Below are 7,057 nucleotides of genomic sequence, written 5' to 3'. Positions count from 1 at the left end.
CATAGTATTCCATTGTATGGATATACCATAATTTGTTTATCCATTCGTCCATTGACAGGCACCTAGGTTGTTTCCATCTTTTTGCTATTGTGAACAGTGCTGCAATGAACATGGGTGTCAATATATCTGTTCGTGTGACGGCTCTTATTTCTCTAGGATATATTCCAAGGAGCGGGATAGTTGAATTGTATGGTACTTCTATTTCTAGCTTTTTAAGGAAGTGCCAAATAGATTTCCAAAGTGGTTGTACCATCTTACATTCCCACCAACAGTGTATAAGTGTTCCAGTCTCTCCACAACCTCTCCAGCATTTATAATTTTATGTTTTTTGGATTAATGCTAGCCTTGTTGGGGTTAGATGATATCTCATTGTAGTTTTGATCTACATTTCTCTAATGGCTAATGATCGTGAGCATTTCTTCATGTGTCTCTTAGCCACCTGAATATCTTCTTTGGTGAAGTGCCTGTTCATATCCTTTGCCCATTTTTCAATTGGATTATTTGTCTTTTTGTTGTTGAGGTTTTGCTGTATATTGTAGATTTTAGAGATTAGACACTGAACAGATTTCTCGTAGCCAAAAATTTTTTCCCAGTCTGTAGGATGTCTTTTCACTCTTTGGGTGAAGTCTTTTGATGAACATAAGTGTTTGATTTTTAGGAGCTCCCAGTTATCTAGTCTCTCTTCTGGTGCTTGTGCGTTGTTACTTGTGGTTTGTATTCTGTTCATGCCATGTATTAGGGCTCGCTATTTTTTCCTCCATGATCTTTATCATTTTAGATTTTATATTTAAGTCTTAGATCCATTTTGAGTTAGTTTTTGTTCATGGTGTGAAGTATGGGTCTTGTTTCAGTTTTTTGCAGATGGATATCCAGTTCTGCCAGCACCATTTGTTAAAGAGGCTGTCTTTTCCCCACTTAATGGACTTTGGGCCTTTGTCAAAGATCAGCTGCTTATAGGTGGATGAATTTATGTCTGGATTCTCAATTCTGTTCCATTGGTCTATGTATCTGTTGTTGTACCAGCACCAGGCTGTTTTGACTACCATGGCGGTATAATAGGTTCTAAAATCAGGTAGTGTGAGGCCTCGCACTTTGCTCTTCTTCTTGAGTAATGTTTTACTTATTCCGGGCCTCTTCTCTTTCCATATGAAGTTGCTGATTTGTTTCTCCATCTCATTAAAAAATGCTGTTGGAATTCGGATCGAGATTGCATTTTATGTGTAGATCGCTTTGGGTAGAATTGACATTTTCACAACGTTGAGTCTACCTATCCATGAGCAAGGTATGCTTTTTTACTTATGTAGGTCTCTTTTTGTTTCTTGCAGTAGTGTCTTGTAGTTTTCATTGTATAGGTCCTTTACGTCTCTGGTTAGATTTATTCAGAAGTATTTTATCTTCTTGAGAGCTATTGCAAATGGTATTGATTTGGTGATTTCCTCTTCAAGGTTTTCTTTGTTGGTGTAAAGGAATCCAGCTGAATTTTGTATGTTTATCTTGTATCCTGAAACTGCTGAATTCTATTAGTTTCAGTAGTTTTCTTGTGGATTTTTTGGGGTTTTCTGTGTATAAGATCATATCATCTGCAAGGTGGATTCTTTGGGATTTTCTGTGTCTAAGATCATATCATCTGCAAGTAGAGATACTTTGACTTCTTCCCTACCAATTTGGACTTCCTTATTTCTTTTTCTAGCCTAATTACTCTGTCTAGGACCTCCAGCACAATGTTGACTAAGAGTGGTGATAAAGGGAATCCTTCTCTGGTTTCCGTTCTCAAGGGGAATGCTTTCAAAGTTCTCCATTTAGGATAATGTTGGCTGTTGGCTTTGTGTAAATGCCCTTAATTATATTGAGGAATTTCCCTTCTATTCCTATTTTGTTGAGAGTTTTTATCATGAATGGGTTTTGGACTTTGTCAAATGCCTTTTCTGCATCAATTGATAAGATCATGTGGTTCTTGTCTTTTGTTTTATTTATGTGATGGATTACATTGTTTTTCTAATGTTGAACCATCCTGCATACCTGGTATAAATCCCATTTGATAATGGTGAATTATTTTTTGACATGTTGCTGAATTGTATTGGCTAGAATTTTGTTGAGAATTTTTGCATAAATGTCATGAGGGATGTTGGTCTGTAATTTTCTTTTTTTGGGTTGTCTTTACCTGGTTTTGGTATCAGGGTTATGCTGGCTTCATAGAATGAGTTTGGGAGTATTCCATCCTTTTACACATAGAGTTCTTAACCATGCTTAATTGTACGGTCATCCAGCTGTTCTTCATGTGCAAGTCTTATTTATTCTCAGCTGGATTAATTTTCTTTTTTGGCTTTCCACACTGTGAACTTCGCATAGCTGCAGATAATGTAGACCCATAATGAGTGTGTATTGAAATATCTGTGGAAATTTCAATTCAGTTCAGTATTTATTCAGTGCTCATATAGAGTTGCTATGAGTTGGAATCAACTCAATGGCAACAGTTTGTTTTTTTTTTTAAAAAACAATAGAGAAGTCACTGCATCAGACACTGGGTTAAGAGTGACTCAGGTAGGAGTGAGGTTGAGAAGGAAACTGCATAGATAAATAAAAATAATTCCTGACCTCTTGGAGCTCCCAGCCTAGAGGGGGAACTCGCTTACACAACCACATATTAAGTAGCTCAGCTTGAGTTAAGTATTAAAATAGAACAATAAGCAAGGTATATGGGGACACAAAGAAGGGAGTAAGTGAGAAGGACATTGTCAGCTGAAGGAATAGCATGATTAAAGGTGAAAGCACAAGGTATATTCAGGGAATGGAGAGTAAATAAAATGGCTGAAGTCTGGACACAAGCTAGGGATGGGAGGGGGAGGTGGGAGGTTTGAGCTGTAACTTGTTCTACTTCTGCCCCAACCATTCTGCTGACCCTGCTCCCACCAAGATCACCAGTCATCTCCTAATCACCAAATCCAAAGCAGATTTTTTCAGTTGTTATCTTAATTAAAACACTATATGGTTTGTCACTATTGACCACACTCTTGCTGAAACTCATTTTATCCTCATGTTTCTGACTATTCTTTCCCCATATTTTGTATTAGATCCTCCTACGAGAGTTCTCCTTTCTTCACAAGGATACATTGATTGAAATAAAGTAAGTGCATTCTTGAGAACATTTACAATATTATGGCACTGTATTTTAAATCCTAGCCTAATTTAAAAAGTGTTTTGTGAAGCAGAGCCAACATGGCTCCCTAGACAGACACATCATGCCATCCCGCTGCAGCAAAGACCCCCCCATAATAAGTAAAACACATACAAATGTCAATCCTGGAACCCTATGCAGCAAATGGAGGGATAAAGAAATAGATCAAACACCGAATGGAAGAAGAAACTGAAGGAAAACAGAGAACTAGGAGAGATATGGAGTGGAAGTTCCCCACCAACAAACACAGCACAGTGTTTCCATCTTGGAGAAGAGCCATCAACCACCCCAAACAGGAAGTACAGAAAAGCAAATTTACAGAGCTCCCAACAGGAGACAGAACACCCAGTAACCAGAGAAACATGCTTTCCCACACCATCCCTCACCTTTCTACCCCATAAACCACCCCACCTCCACCGCATGTGATGGACCACACTGAGCTGCCTTGGCTAGAGAGCTACTAGCCCCGCCAGCCTGGGTCCACCCTGCACCTACTTGCCAGCTCTTGCCACACCATTTTTTCCCCTTTCTTCTTTTTCTTTCTCCCTCCTACTTAGCCAGTACCTCACCTCTACCTCTTCCCACCAGGCCACAGCACGCTTCCTTGGATAGACAAGGCTAGAAACATACCTGCCCGCTGCCAGCTCAGGTCTGCGCCATCCCCCCCGTTGGCTCCTTGCCACACCGTTTTTTTTTTTTTTTAATTTTTCTCCCCCCACCTTTGCCTTTTTTTTCTCCCTCCCACCTAGCACCACTTCTACCCTTTCCTGCAAGGCCCACCGTGGGTACAGAGTTACTGGTCCACCTCCAGCCTGGGTCTCCCCAGCCCCCACCTGCCAGCTCCTGCAGCACCATTTTATTTTTCAATTTTTTTAAATTTAATTTAATTTATTTTTTCCCCTTTCCTCCTGTTCTTTCTCTTCTCCCCCCAAGCCATATAACCCACCTCTACCCATTCCTGCCAGGCCATACCACACCACCTTGGCTAGAGAGGCTCTGGCCCACTGCCACCTAGGGTCATCCCCACCTTGTGGATCCTGCCACACCATTACTTTTTTCTTTTTTATTTTCCCTTTTCTACCTTTTCTTTCACCCTCCTACCTAGCCCTGTATACCACCTCTACCCGTTCCCACTGTACCTGACTGCACCATTGCCAGTAGAGAGCTACTGGCAGGCCGCCACCCCAGGTTCCACCCACCCCCATCGGCCAGCCCCCTCTGTGCCATTTTTTATTTTATTTTTTCTTTTCCTCCAATGTAGCCCCATAAACCACTTTCCCTCTCCTCCCTGATATGCTGCGCTACTACTGCTAGAAAGCCACCGCCCACCACTTTCTACCTTCCACCTAGGCCCATAGGCCAGCTACTCCATTTTTTTCTTTTCTTTTTTCATTCTCTTTTCTTTGCTTTGTTCCACTCACCTAGCCCCATGCCCCAACACCTCTTGCTACCAGCCCTTGCCTTTCCACTGTTTACAGAGAGTCCCTGGCTCATGCTGGAAGTTGCATCAAGCCTGAGCTGCCCCTCCTCTTCTGCCATTCGATGAGCTGCTGAACGGAAGGAAGCAAGACCGTACCACTCCCCGTTTGACACCCCTGCATATCTGGCAAGGGACTGTGAATGCTCCCACACTGCTGGACCAACTTCCAGAGGCAGATAGCACCCGCACACTCTGCCCTCAGCCACCTCGTCAAAACAGTGTATGACGAAGTGGGGTCACCCTGAGTGCTGCAGCCTGGCCCACCCAGGCAAGGTGATGAGAGACTTTGTGCCCACAGACAAGCAAACAGCAAAGCATGGCTGACCCACTCATTCAGACATATCAAAACAAAACAAAAAAACAGGATGAAACATATGTACAATCAATAAAAAAAGAAAATAATACCTTACTGTCTCAGAAACAGCAGACAATATCAAAAAATATTAAAAAAAAAAAAAGACAAGATAGCTCCAGCAAGTGACCAAAATAAAGAATCAGATGACTTCCCAGTAGAAGAAAAGGCAGTAGAACTACCTGATAATGAAATTCAAAAGACTAATAGAAGATAAACTAGATAACTGAGAGTATCTAAAAAGTAAACACTTAATCTCTTCAAAATACTTCATCGTAAGAGGAAAAAGAGAGCCTACAGAATGGGAAAAATTTTGGCTAGGATATATTCAACAAGGGTCTAATCTCTAAAATCTGTAGAATACTTTTGCAACACCTCAACAACAAAAAGACAAATAACCCAGTTTAAAAATGGGCAAAGGATATGAACAGACACTTCACCAAAGAAGACATTCAGGTGGCTAACAGATACAAGAGGAAATGCTTGCGATAATTAGCCAATAGAGAAATCCACATCAAAACTACAATGAGATACCATCTCGCCTCAAAATTACTGGCACTAATCAAAAAAACAGACAATTACAAATATTGGACAGGTTTCAGGGAGATTGGAACTCTTACACATTGCAAGTGAGAATGTAAAATGGTACAACCACTTTGGAAAATGATTTGGCGCTTCCTTAAAAAACTAGAAATAGAAATACCACATGATTCAGCAACCCCGCTCCTAGGAATATATCTGAGGGAAATAAGAGCTGACACACAAATAGACATATGCACACCCATGTTCATTGCAGCATTATTCACAAAAGCAACAAGATGGAAACAACCTAAGTGCCCATCAACAGACGAATGGATAAACAAACTATGGTACATACACACAATGGAATACTAGCCAATGATAAAGAACAATGATGATCTGTGAAACATCTCACAACATGGATGAATCTGGAGGGCGTTACGCTGAGTGAAAGAAGGCAATCACAAAAGGACAAATTTTGTATTAGACCAGTATTATAAAAACACAAGAAAATATTTACACAATGAAGAAAACAATCTTTAATGGTAACTAGGGCAGGGAGGGGTAGGAAGAGGAAATCACTAACTAGATAGCAGACAAGTGTTAACTTTGGTGAAGGGAAAGACAATAACACACAATATAGGGAAAGTCAGCACAACATGACAAAGGCAAAGTCATAGAAGCTTCTTAGAAACAAGCCAGCACTTCTGGCTTCACCATCTTTGCTGCAGTAGCTTGCCTATGTATTATTAAACATATAAACACCTTGAGGGACTGAATTACTGGGGCTGAGGGTTAAGGACCATGGTCTTGGGGGATATCTATGTCAATTAGCATAACATAGTTCATAAAGAAAACGTTCTACATCCTACTTTGTTGAGTAGCATCTGTGGTCCTAAAATCTTGCAAGCAGCCATCTAAGATACATGTATTGGTCTCAGCATATTTTGTGCAAAGGAGGATGAAGAAAACAAAAACACAAGGAAAATATTAGTCCAAAGGACTAATGGACTACGTGAACTACAGTCTCCACCAGCCTAAGCCTAGAAGAAATAGTTGGTGCCCAGCTACCACCACAAACTGCTCTGACAGGGATCACAATAGAGGGTCCCGGGCAGAGCGGAAAAAAAATGTAGAACAAAATTCAAATTCATAAAAAAAGACCAGACTTATTGATCTGATGGTGACTAGAAGAACCCCCAGGACTACGACCCCCAGACAACCTGCTAACTCAGAACTGAAGCCCCTCCCGAAATCCACCTTTCAGCCAAAGATTAGACAGGCCTAGAAAACAATACACGTGAAGAAAGTGCTTCTTACATCAATCACATATAAGAGACCAAATGCACAACACCTGTGCAAAAGCAAAGAGGAGAAGGCAGGAAAGAACAGGAAAACTGGATGAATTGACACTGAGAACCACAGTGGAAAGGGAAAGGGGGAGAGTGCTGACACATTGCCGAGATGGCAACTAATGTCACAAAATAATTTGTGTATAAAATTTGTGAATGAAATACTAATTTGTGCCATA

This window comes from Trichechus manatus, unplaced genomic scaffold (genome assembly GCF_000243295.1).
Source record: "Trichechus manatus latirostris isolate Lorelei unplaced genomic scaffold, TriManLat1.0 scaffold00299, whole genome shotgun sequence".
In the NCBI taxonomy this organism is placed as follows: domain Eukaryota; kingdom Metazoa; phylum Chordata; class Mammalia; order Sirenia; family Trichechidae; genus Trichechus; species Trichechus manatus.
This window is presented reverse-complemented; position numbering follows the sequence as displayed.